At 43.2% G+C, this 13,151-nt stretch overlaps 1 pseudogene; it reads right to left on the bottom strand.

The window, feature by feature from the left end:
• Positions 1-832: 832 nt before the first annotated feature.
• LOC129409081 (5S ribosomal RNA) lies at positions 833-948 on the bottom strand (annotated as a pseudogene).
• Positions 949-13,151: the final 12,203 nt, after the last annotated feature.

Below are 13,151 nucleotides of genomic sequence, written 5' to 3'. Positions count from 1 at the left end.
TTTTTTGAAAATCTGGTCACCGTAAACACAGATGAGAAAACAAAGTAATGTATGTCCTTTAAACATCCTCACATCCGAAATGCAGCGTCTCTAAACTAATACTGCATTCAGCGCAGATACACCAGGATCAGCGAGATCTTGGCCCCATCACAAAACACAGACCACGGATTAGACCTCACATCAGCAGCATAATCACCAAGGCCCCCCCGCTCCACAGATCTGCTGCCAAACCACCGGCAAACACAAGGAATCCAGGGGCTCTGTCGCCGCGCCAACAAGTCATTTCTGCATAAAGGAGTTTGCATAAAGAGCGGATCGTGTTCAATCAGAGGAAACAATGCTGGCTCCTCACACGGGTTCTTCTGCCAAAAAAGAGGTTTCATTGACATTTCTGAGCACAAAACAAAGACAAGCAGCGTACATAAGCTGAACGACAACATCATATGTGTTTTTTTAAGGCTCCCTAAAGGTGCATTATGTAACTTTTCGGTGGGGGGTCTGTTATCAGCTTGTTTCTATGGATATGCCATTGCTCTGCTTCAAACGTTCCACAATATGAATGAATGAATGAATATAGCATTTATACAGCGCCTTTCAAGATACCCAAAGCCCTTTACAGTTCATTATTCAGTCACTCCACACTCAGTGGTGGTAAGTTACTAGTGTAGCCACAGCTGCCCTGGGGCAGACTGATGGAAGGGAGGCTGCCAATCTGCGCCATCGGCCCCTCCAACCACCACCATCACTCACACACACACCTCTTTCATATTAGGCAATGTGGGTGAAGTGTCTTGCCTAAGGACACAACAACAGTTTTTTTGCCACTGGCGCCCGACTGTGGCACCTGGAATTTCTAGTGTCTCCCATCCAAGTCCTACCCAGGCCCAGCCTGCTGAGCTTCTGAGATCTGATGGGATCAGGCGTTTACAAGCTGGTATGGCCACATACCATGACATTAACTAGATCTACCTTACATGTATTCAATTACAGGTGGTTTTACAGCTCAAAAATACCAAAAACAGGCGTTCTGACTGTGAGTGGGGTCGCCTCTCCACAGATTTGACCTGTAACTTGGTCAGGTTTGGTCTCCACGAAGATGGAAAGATTTCATACCAGACTGTGAAAAATTCGGACGGTAGCCTGAAGTGACCCAAATCCGATTTTTTTGCCCCTATGCTCCTGTATCTGATCTTTTAATGACTCTTGGCTCGCACGTTCCGCACACGTTCCTTTCTTGGAGTCTGGGTCTGTGGAGTCCAGATCTGGGGGAGTCCGGGTCTGTGGAGTCTAGGGAGTCTGTGGAATCTGTGGAGTCCAACTGGAGAGTCTCGGTCTGTGGAGTCTGTGGAGTCTGTGGAGTCTGTGGAGTCCGGGAGTCCAGGGAGTCCGGGGAGTCCGGGGAAGTCCGGGTCTGTGGAGTCTAGGGAGTCTGTGGAATCTGTGGAGTCTGTGGAGTCTGTGGAGTCCGGGAGTCCAGGGAGTCCGGGGAGTCCGGGGAGTCCGGGGAGTCCGGGGAGTCCGGGGAGTCCGGGTCTGTGGAGTCTAGGGAGTCTGTGGAATCTGTGGAGTGTGTGGAGTCTGTGGAGTCCGGGTCTGGAGAGTCTGTGTCTATGGAGTCTCGGCCTATCTCTGAATCTAGGAGGTCCGGGTCTGGGGGAGTCTGGGTCGTCTGTGGAGTCCGTCTGGAGAGTATGGATCTGTGGAGTCTGGGTCTGGGGAGTCTGTGAAATCTGGGTCTACATCAAGGCCAAAAATTCAAGTTAATGCATCTGACATAAAAATGTATTCAACAGATACATATGTACTCTAGTTTATGAAACTGTTGACCTTTTTTCTGTATCATTTTTGGTTCTAAAGTTACATACATTTTAAACATACCATGTTTAACAAAATTTAGTTCCCAAATTTCACAGACCTGCAAATCATGTAAATAAATGGATGTATTTCATCATATCTTGTGTTATTCCATCTTTGAACTGTTGATGAAGGTACAGGATTTTTCAAAAAAAAAAAAAGTATTAAAATGATAAAAATTTGCTTGGAAGGACTGACATATTTTATAGAGATAGTTTCCTATTATTAAAGTATTCGGAAGAAAAAAGCGACAAATGATGTAAAATCCTGCACCTTCTACTTGTTCGAACAATTTTCCCTCTGTTACTTTTCCCTCCGTTACCATGACATTTCTTAATAAAAAATCTCATGACTCAAAAAGTAAGAGGTTTTTCAACCTAATCTTGTACCATATGGTAGAAAAACTATATGAAGCAAATATTCAAACCAGTTTGTTAAGGATATGTAAGTGAGAACCAAGAGTTTTCACTGTTTGGATTTATTGCCCAAAAAGTGCTGCATATTTCATTCCCTCCGTTACCAACATGAGTTTTTAAATTTTTGAACGGCAAGGTCGCATTCAGCTGACCTACACGTTATCAACAAGCCACAAATGTACACAAACATTCTTCTCGTCATACGAAAATATTTAATGAACTCCGTGTCACTGAAGCAAAGCACATCGCAATCCCACCACTCTTGACTACGTCTCCACATCCACACGTTCCTTTCAACGGACAACAAGTAAGTTGTACATGTTCTGGCTCCGGTACGAGAGGAACTTTAAAATCTACTTTTAACATTTTTTTTTTTTTTTATAGAAATAATGTGGAATAATCACATATGAAAATATGTTTCCAAATACTATTCATAAAAAGATCCAGATCGTTGCAGGAGAACTCTCTTTGTGTGGCGTCGGTCATATTGTAAGGTTGGTTGTCTGCACAGAGAAAAGCACGTGGAGACGACAGACGCTTCAAACACCACAAAAATACATATTTAACCTTTAAAAACACTTTCAAATAAATCTGTGATATACTGGAATTCATATGTAACTATGGCAACTATGGAATCACCTGACCTGACCTGATCACATGACAGCACCTGGCAACACCTGGCGTCACCTGGCAACACGTTCCACATTCTATTTCTACTTTATGACATCATAAAGCTTCACTTGTTGAAGTGTAGCACAAGTTCCAGTGTAAAATCACTTCTATTCAGACTTCGACCGAGACACAGAGACTCACCACAGACAAACATGCCCAAAGACTGGTGCGATTACACTAGTGAGGACGACGAACTCCTGTACAGCCAGGAGTTCAACCTGATGGAGGCGTTGGGATTAACACCTACCAACCCACATCAGGCCTCTGGACCACCAGAACAGGTGGTCCACACCTTTCAAAATCCTCAAGAGTTTCTAACTCTTGAGGAGTTAGAACGGGAGCAGCTTGGACCTCAACACCACCAGAGGTCCAAGGAGGACGAGGAGAAGGGCATGGCTTTAGTCATGTCTCGACTCCAGGCTGCCTCAGCTGCTCAGGCCAGAGCCAGAGAAGATCTGTTCATCCAACCAGATGAACTGAACAACCAGCCTCAGTCCCGAGATATTGAAGGACTGGAGAAACAGGTCGCTGACCTGACAGCGCTGTTGCAGCAACACGAAGACGATTCCTGCAGAAAATCAGCAGAGTGGAAAACGGAAAAGCAGAGACTCCAGCAGGACTCTGCTGATCTGAATTCTAAACTCCAGGAAAAGTCTTTGGAAAATACTGCTCTGAGAGAACGCAACTCTCACCTGGAGCGTATTGTGGCCCAACTTGAAAAAGACAGGTCATCTCTGGAGCTCAGACACCAAAAGGAGGCTGAGCTGAAGGCCCAGAGGCTCCAGGAACTCGAGAACATGCAGACACAGGTCCAAAACATTGTGCAGACCCGTGAGAAGCTGCAGGACTGCCTGAGGAGGTCTCAGGAAGAGCACTCCATCCTCAAAAAAAGGTACGGGGCTCTGAAGAAGGATCTGATGCAGGAGGTGGAACAGGAGAAAAACAACATTGCTGAGCTCCAGAAAGAAAAATGCCACCATTCTGAAGTCCTGCCAAGAGCTAAGCTTAGAGCGCTCCCTGCTGGAGAAGAAGTGCAGTGGACTAGAGGAGCTACTCAGGACCTCAGAGAAAGAGTGCTCCCTGCTAGAGACAAAGACCACTGCACTCCAACAGCAGGTCGAGCAGGACAAACTGAACAGAGACGACCTGCTAAATGAAAAGGCCGCCCTGTTGAGGACCTGCGATGAGCTAAAATTACAGCTCTCGGTGCAGGTCGAGACATGTGATGCGGTGCAGGTAAAACTGAGGAGATGTGAGGAAAAGAACTTCCTGCTCATTGCAAATAAGTGTGCTCTAGAGCAGGAAGTGAAAGAGGAAAAACATGGCAGAGCACAGTTAGAAAATGAGAAGGCCACCATGTTGAACACCAGTAAAGACCTCGAGGCAGAGCGCTCCCTGCTGGTGGACAGGTGCGGCGCACTGGACCACGCCCTGGCTACAACTCAGGAAGAGCTCTCCCTGCTGACTGTAAAGAACAGGGCTCTACACCAGCAGGTAGAGCAGGAACATCAGAAGAAGACTGCTTTAGAGGAAGAGAAAAATAGCTCTGGTAAACACCCGTGAGAAGCTGAACACAGAGCTCTCCCTACTGCTCCAAAGATTCAGCGCCTTGGAGGAAAAGCAGAGGAGCACAGAAAGACAGTGCTCCCTGCTGGAGGAGGTGAGCACGGCGCTGGAGCAGGAGCTGGAGATGGAACGGAAGAAGAAAAAGAGGAGGTGGTACAGGAGGCTCCTGGGCATGTAGAGCCTCTCTCACCCCCCTCACTGTTCTGCACTTGAACAATAAAACATAATAAAAAAAAACTTCATGTTGTATTTGTCTTTCTAAACTGTAGTAATAGTAATAGTAATAATATTAGTAAACAGACAGATGTCGTTTGCAGGATATATTTTCAAACACATTCTCTTTTCCACATTTTGATTTAAGAATTTTTACATATGCATTGATAAATACATGTATGTGGCTTGTAATCCTTTAGTCCACAGGTGTCAAACATAAGGCCCGGGGGCCAGATCCGGTCCCCCAAGACCTTTAATGTGACCCTTGGCTGTTTTTCTACAAAAATATTTTAATTATATTTTCTATTAAAATATTGTAAATTTTCTGCGGTGCTGAGCAGAGCAGCGTCTCCAGCGTCTCTGTACGTGGCCCCTCCCACCAGAGCAGCACAAATGAAGACTTGTCTCTTTCCAAACGCTCTTAAAGGACGATCGTTTTGACTGTTGACCGTGACACCCTCATCAGAAAAATGTCCAACATGAGAAAAGTGGAGCCGAGTGCAGGATTTTACAAGAAAAATTTACTTGCATACAAGTTCATGTTAAAACATTGTGTTGAAATTGAATTTTTCTTAAAGTTTCAGATTGTTCATAATATTATATTATAATAAGAAAGAGTTCATCAATTAAAAAAGATGTCTGTAATAGATTTGCGTTTCTCTGCACAAATATTTGAACTTATTGTTATTTTTGGGGTTTATATGACATGAGTTTTCTGATCCGGACACTTTGGGATCAAAGTCGGTTGGATACGGCCCCCGGACCAAAATGAGTTTGACAGCCCTGCTTTAGTCCAGCGATCGGTCAGTGGTGTCCTTAGTCGTCCAACACTTTTATTTGTCACTTGTCATTTTATTTGGGAGAGAATCATGAGTTTAGATCTGCTTAATAGTTTTTTGTTTTAACTTTCATGCAGGGTCATATACATGATCAGATCATAATAGTTTTGAATGTTGTGGCCACGCCCCTTTTTAATTGGCTAATTGATTGTGAGGACACGTCTTTAGTCGAGCAAGAATGTTTTTGTGGACATATACTAGTACATTTAAGCTTTTGTAGTTTGTTGAATATTTAGTTTAACTCTTACCCCATGAAGACGACCCTCCCTTGTTTCCTTAATGACGTCTTTTGACACCTCTGCCGTATCACTAAAGACGTGATTTGACGACCATTACAAATGGCTCGGTTTTTCACATGGTCCCGGTCAAGCAGAAGTAAACAGCAAGGCAAAAAATTCAAGTTAATGCATCTGACATAAAAATGTATTCAACAGATACATATGTACTCTAGTTTATGAAACTGTTGACCTTTTTTCTGTATCATTTTTGGTTCTAAAGTTACATACATTTTAAACATACCATGTTTAACAAAATTTAGTTCCCAAATTTCACAGACCTGCAAATCATGTAAATAAATGGATGTATTTCATCATATCTTGTGTTATTCCATCTTTGAACTGTTGATGAAGGTACAGGATTTAAAAAAAAAAAAAAAAAAAAAGTATTAAAATGATAAAAATTTGCTTGGAAGGACTGACATATTTTATAGAGATAGTTTCCTATTATTAAAGTATTCGGAAGAAAAAAGCGACAAATGATGTAAAATCCTGCACCTTCTACTTGTTCGAACAATTTTCCCTCTGTTACTTTTCCCTCCGTTACCATGACATTTCTTAATAAAAAATCTCATGACTCAAAAAGTAAGAGGTTTTTCAACCTAATCTTGTACCATATGGTAGAAAACTATATGAAGCAAATATTCAAACCAGTTTGTTAAGGATATGTAAGTGAGAACCAAGAGTTTTCACTGTTTGGATTTATTGCCCAAAAAGTGCTGCATATTTCATTCCCTCCGTTACCAACATGAGTTTTTAAATTTTTGAACGGCCAAGGTCGCATTCAGCTGACCTACACGTTATCAACAAGCCACAAATGTACACAAACATTCTTCTCGTCATACGAAAATATTTAATGAACTCCGTGTCACTGAAGCAAAGCACATCGCAATCCCACCACTCTTGACTACGTCTCCACATCCACACGTTCCTTTCAACGGACAACAAGTAAGTTGTACATGTTCTGGCTCCGGTACGAGAGGAACTTTAAAATCTATTTTTAACATTTTTTTTTTTTTTTATAGAAATAATGTGGAATAATCACATACGAAAATATGTTTCCAAATACTATTCATAAAAAGATCCAGATCGTTGCAGGAGAACTCTCTTTGTGTGGCGTCGGTCATATTGTAAGGTTGGTTGTCTGCACAGAGAAAAGCACGTGGAGACGACAGACGCTTCAAACACCACAAAAATACATATTTAACCTTTAAAAAACACTTTCAAATAAATCTGTGATATACTGGAATTCATATGTAACTATGGCAACTATGGAATCACCTGACCTGACCTGATCACATGACAGCACCTGGCAACACCTGGCGTCACCTGGCAACACGTTCCACATTCTATTTCTACTTTATGACATCATAAAGCTTCACTTGTTGAAGTGTAGCACAAGTTCCAGTGTAAAATCACTTCTATTCAGACTTCGACCGAGACACAGAGACTCACCACAGACAAACATGCCCAAAGACTGGTGCGATTACACTAGTGAGGACGACGAACTCCTGTACAGCCAGGAGTTCAACCTGATGGAGGCGTTGGGATTAACACCTACCAACCCACATCAGGCCTCTGGACCACCAGAACAGGTGGTCCACACCTTTCAAAATCCTCAAGAGTTTCTAACTCTTGAGGAGTTAGAACGGGAGCAGCTTGGACCTCAACACCACCAGAGGTCCAAGGAGGACGAGGAGAAGGGCATGGCTTTAGTCATGTCTCGACTCCAGGCTGCCTCAGCTGCTCAGGCCAGAGCCAGAGAAGATCTGTTCATCCAACCAGATGAACTGAACAACCAGCCTCAGTCCCGAGATATTGAAGGACTGGAGAAACAGGTCGCTGACCTGACAGCGCTGTTGCAGCAACACGAAGACGATTCCTGCAGAAAAATCAGCAGAGTGGAAAACGGAAAAGCAGAGACTCCAGCAGGACTCTGCTGATCTGAATTCTAAACTCCAGGAAAAGTCTTTGGAAAATACTGCTCTGAGAGAACGCAACTCTCACCTGGAGCGTATTGTGGCCCAACTTGAAAAAGACAGGTCATCTCTGGAGCTCAGACACCAAAAGGAGGCTGAGCTGAAGGCCCAGAGGCTCCAGGAACTCGAGAACATGCAGACACAGGTCCAAAACATTGTGCAGACCCGTGAGAAGCTGCAGGACTGCCTGAGGAGGTCTCAGGAAGAGCACTCCATCCTCAAAAAAAGGTACGGGGCTCTGAAGAAGGATCTGATGCAGGAGGTGGAACAGGAGAAAAACAACATTGCTGAGCTCCAGAAAGAAAATGCCACCATTCTGAAGTCCTGCCAAGAGCTAAGCTTAGAGCGCTCCCTGCTGGAGAAGAAGTGCAGTGGACTAGAGGAGCTACTCAGGACCTCAGAGAAAGAGTGCTCCCTGCTAGAGACAAAGACCACTGCACTCCAACAGCAGGTCGAGCAGGACAAACTGAACAGAGACGACCTGCTAAATGAAAAGGCCGCCCTGTTGAGGACCTGCGATGAGCTAAAATTACAGCTCTCGGTGCAGGTCGAGACATGTGATGCGGTGCAGGTAAAACTGAGGAGATGTGAGGAAAAGAACTTCCTGCTCATTGCAAATAAGTGTGCTCTAGAGCAGGAAGTGAAAGAGGAAAAACATGGCAGAGCACAGTTAGAAAATGAGAAGGCCACCATGTTGAACACCAGTAAAGACCTCGAGGCAGAGCGCTCCCTGCTGGTGGACAGGTGCGGCGCACTGGACCACGCCCTGGCTACAACTCAGGAAGAGCTCTCCCTGCTGACTGTAAAGAACAGGGCTCTACACCAGCAGGTAGAGCAGGAACATCAGAAGAAGACTGCTTTAGAGGAAGAGAAAATAGCTCTGGTAAACACCCGTGAGAAGCTGAACACAGAGCTCTCCCTACTGCTCCAAAGATTCAGCGCCTTGGAGGAAAAGCAGAGGAGCACAGAAAGACAGTGCTCCCTGCTGGAGGAGGTGAGCACGGCGCTGGAGCAGGAGCTGGAGATGGAACGGAAGAAGAAAAAGAGGAGGTGGTACAGGAGGCTCCTAGGCATGTAGAGCCTCTCTCACCCCCCTCACTGTTCTGCACTTGAACAATAAAAACATAATAAAAAAAAACTTCATGTTGTATTTGTCTTTCTAAACTGTAGTAATAGTAATAGTAATAATATTAGTAAACAGACAGATGTCGTTTGCAGGATATATTTTCAAACACATTCTCTTTTCCACATTTTGATTTAAGAATTTTTACATATGCATTGATAAATACATGTATGTGGCTTGTAATCCTTTAGTCCACAGGTGTCAAACATACGGCCCGGGGGCCAGATCCGGTCCCCCAAGACCTTTAATGTGACCCTTGGCTGTTTTTCTACAAAAATATTTTAATTATATTTTCTATTAAAATATTGGTAATTTTCTGCGGTGCTGAGCAGAGCAGCGTCTCCAGCGTCTCTGTACGTGGCCCCTCCCACCAGAGCCACACAAATGAAGACTTGTCTCTTTCCAAACGCTCTTAAAGGACGATCGTTTTGACTGTTGACCGTGACACCCTCATCAGAAAATGTCCAACATGAGAAAAGTGGAGCCGAGTGCAGGATTTTACAAGAAAAATTTACTTGTACAAGTTCATGTTAAAACTTTGTGTTGAAATTGAATTTTTCTTAAAGTTTCAGATTGTTCATAATATTATAATATTATAATAAGAAAGAGTTCATCAATTAAAAAAGATTTCTGTAATAGATTTGTGTTTCTCTGCACAAATATTTGAACTTATTGTTATTTTTGGGGTTTATATGACATGAGTTTTCTGATCCGGACACTTTGGGATCAAAGTCGGTTGGATACGGCCCCCGGACCAAAATGAGTTTGACACCCCTGCTTTAGTCCAGCGATCGGTCAGTGGTGTCCTTAGTCGTCCAACACTTTTATTTGTCACTTGTCATTTTATTTGGGAGAGAATCATGAGTTTAGATCTGCTTAATAGTTTTTTGTTTTAACTTTCATGCAGGGTCATATACATGATCAGATCATAATAGTTTTGAATGTTGTGGCCACGCCCCTTTTTAATTGGCTAATTGATTGTGAGGACACGTCTTTAGTCGAGCAAGAATGTTTTTGTGGACCTATACTAGTACATTTAAGCTTTTGTAGTTTGTTGAATATTTAGTTTAACTCTTATCCCATGAAGACGACATTTGACGACCCTCCCTTGTTTCCGTAATGACGTCTTTTGACACCTCTGCTGTATCACTAAAGACGTGATTTGACGACCATTACAAATGGCTCGGTTTTTCACATGGTCCCGGTCAAGCAGAAGTAGTCTGTGGAGTCTGGAGAGTCTGTGGAGTCTGGGTCTGGGGAGTCTGGGTCAGAGGAGTCTGTGGAGTTTGGAGTCTGGAGTCTCTGGTGTCCAGGTCTGAGGAGTCTGGGCCTATGGTCTCTCGGTCTATGGAGACTGGAGTCTCTGCAGTTCGAATCTGGGGAGTCTGAGTCTGTGGAGTCTGTGGAGTCTGAAGTCTCTGGAGTCCGGTTTGGGCAGTCTGTGGAGTCCGGCTCTGGAGCTGTAGTGACTGAGCTGCGATTGGATCAGACCCATCAAAGCAGAGGGAGCACAGAGACCATCAAATCCTCTGTAAAATACAAAACAAACAGAGAGAAACGCCCCATCTGGCTCCTGACTGCTGCTCCGACCGCACACATACAACCACAGACACAGGCACATGAATGAGAGATGGACATAAATATTTATATTTGGGCCCGACCGATATATTTAGTGGTGTAAAAATTCACTGTAAATCTTTGGTTGATTATAAAACTTAGGTTTGGCTCTAGTGGATTGCAAATTGGGTTTATTTAGGCCACATTTATTGTTATTCTGCCTCTTTACGTCATATTTAAAGACAGTTGGTCGGCAGACAAATTGCACGCTCCTCACACTGAACAAAAAATAATCGGTCGTCCACTGTTCTTTGAAAACTTGGCGCTCTCTGTCAACTTTTCGTACTTTAACACTCGCCGTTTTTCTGTCCTAAACTGCACTACAGAACTCCGCGCTTGTGTCGACTGTCACTCGAGCTTGTCAGGTGATGAAAATTCAGCGGCAAATGTAAATACATTCATATAAATCACTTCATATAAATATCTTTTTATTTTTATTGAAAAAATCTACAAAATACAAGATGCAGAGGTGTTATTATTTGCCAAAAAGTTATTTAAATGAGAACGAACCAAAAGTAGCTTCAAAAACTACACATTTGTAACACTCATCGCTCACACAGACACTGCACAGTCTTCACAAATTAGTATAATTTTAATCCTGACTCAAAATGATCATCCATGATTATAATATAATCGAGTGTGTTGACAGCAGATGCGGGTGTAAACAAGTGCACATGATGTGACTCTGGTGGTGCGTTTAGGGGCAGTACGGCATCACACACACAGACAAATTATTATGCAGATAAATACTGATGCGGCACCACATATTAGGACATTTATCTGTCTGTAAATTGGATTAAATGAACATAATATAGAGAGTCTAAGATTTATAATGAGGTATAACCTGCCCACGAGGACTATCGGCCCAGATCGGCAAGATTTAGGCCGATAGTCGACATGTCTTAAAGTGCCCATATCGGGTGATAATATCAGCCAACCAACATATCGGTCGGGCCATTAATTGATTTTGAGTATCTGCCGATACCAAGTCCCGATCCGATACTTCTATAAAATATTATAAAATTAACTAAGAGTAAAGAATAAGATCCAGGATGTGTTCGGCATCAGATTGTGTTGATTTCAATGTGTAGTATAGGCGAGTTTCAGCTGACGTCATTGTTATTAAAAGCCCGCGTTGCATGCTGGGAAATATTTTGATCAGAGGCAAGAAACATGGTAGCGGTCAAACACAGTGCGCAACCTTGCATATTTATCCCCGATAATGGTAAATTCCTGCTGCATTATCGGATGCACAAATAGAAGCACAGAAGAAGGAAAATGTCTTTTTCGTATTCTGAGTGAAAAGAACCACTAACGGTGAATTAAACGGCTTTCAAACATCCGCAGAGCAAACGTAGAAGATCCTAATAAACCGTGGACTCCAACAAGTTCAACAACACATCGAGACTCTTGGAGGTTTTCATCTTTTCTGCTGTGAATGGCCCAGGAGTTTGCGAAGTGAATATTTGTCCAGGTAGTTGGCGATTTCGACCAGAAATTTGGTTTGGTCCAGGCTCTGTAGAGGTTGAAAAGGGTGATTTGTCGTCCGTCGATGCTTATGACCAATTTCTGGTCAAATGGTCTTGGGTCCTCTGCCGTTAGAGTGGATAAATAACCGGGATCAATACCCTTTACGTGCTTTCTCGCTCCGTCTATCGTGTTGAATTAGTGTTTCTTGCCGCCGACCAAAATAATTCCCAGCATGCAACGCGCACTTTTGTCAACAATGAAACTCGCCTAGTTGGGCTGAACTTAGTGTGAAAAATCAAATGTCCAAAACTAAATTTTTCTTTTTTTTTCTTTTAAATTTTTTAAAAATTTTAAACTTTTCTAACCATTCATCATCATTGTTGAAAATCTTCACTTTTCAGTCTGGTCTTGGAATGTGTAACTTATACTTAATGAACTGAACAAAACAGGAACCAGACCAAAACCAGATCAGACCTGAGACTCGACTCTGCACAATCTACACTTTGTATATTTGATATTATATGGAAGCCTGTGCATTATATTTGAAACATTTAGGCTAATCTATGAGCTCCAAGTAATACAAAATCTTACCAAATAAAAACGAGATGACAGAAGCGCCACAACCTCTCTCACCCGCACTGACACCACATCCACAAACCCACAGAGGAGCACGTGTAGCAACATCGGTCTCACCGCTCAAAAGATGCTCCACGCCGCTGCCAATAGCGCTGTTTGTTTTGTTTGCAACAAACAGCGCTGTGCGACGACACCATCGGCCGCGCAGGTGTGAACACGGGACACAGACCCACAGGTAACAGCGCCCGAGCACGACACGACCCAAAAGTATATAACACACAGGACACAACAGTTTTTCTGAGGTGTGGGATTTTCTCAGGGACATTCAGTTAGTGCGACTGTCTGTCCCAGCGCCTGTTGTACTAGAGGTGCACTTACACTGGGACAGACAGTCACACTAACTGGACGTCCCTGAGAAAATCCCACACCTCAGAAAAACTGTTGTGTCCTGTGTGTCCTGTGTGTTATATACGTATATTATTTATCCGACAACCCTACTAATTTACATTATAATATTCTGAAAATGTATCATAGAACTAGGCTATATAGAT

The sequence above is a fragment of the Boleophthalmus pectinirostris genome, unplaced genomic scaffold (genome assembly GCF_026225935.1).
Source record: "Boleophthalmus pectinirostris isolate CB_2022bp ecotype Guang Dong unplaced genomic scaffold, ASM2622593v1 HiC_scaffold_18, whole genome shotgun sequence".
Lineage (NCBI taxonomy): Eukaryota > Metazoa > Chordata > Actinopteri > Gobiiformes > Gobiidae > Boleophthalmus > Boleophthalmus pectinirostris.
The sequence above is the reverse complement of the archived record's forward strand: the minus strand, read 5'-3'. Positions and strand labels throughout refer to the sequence as shown.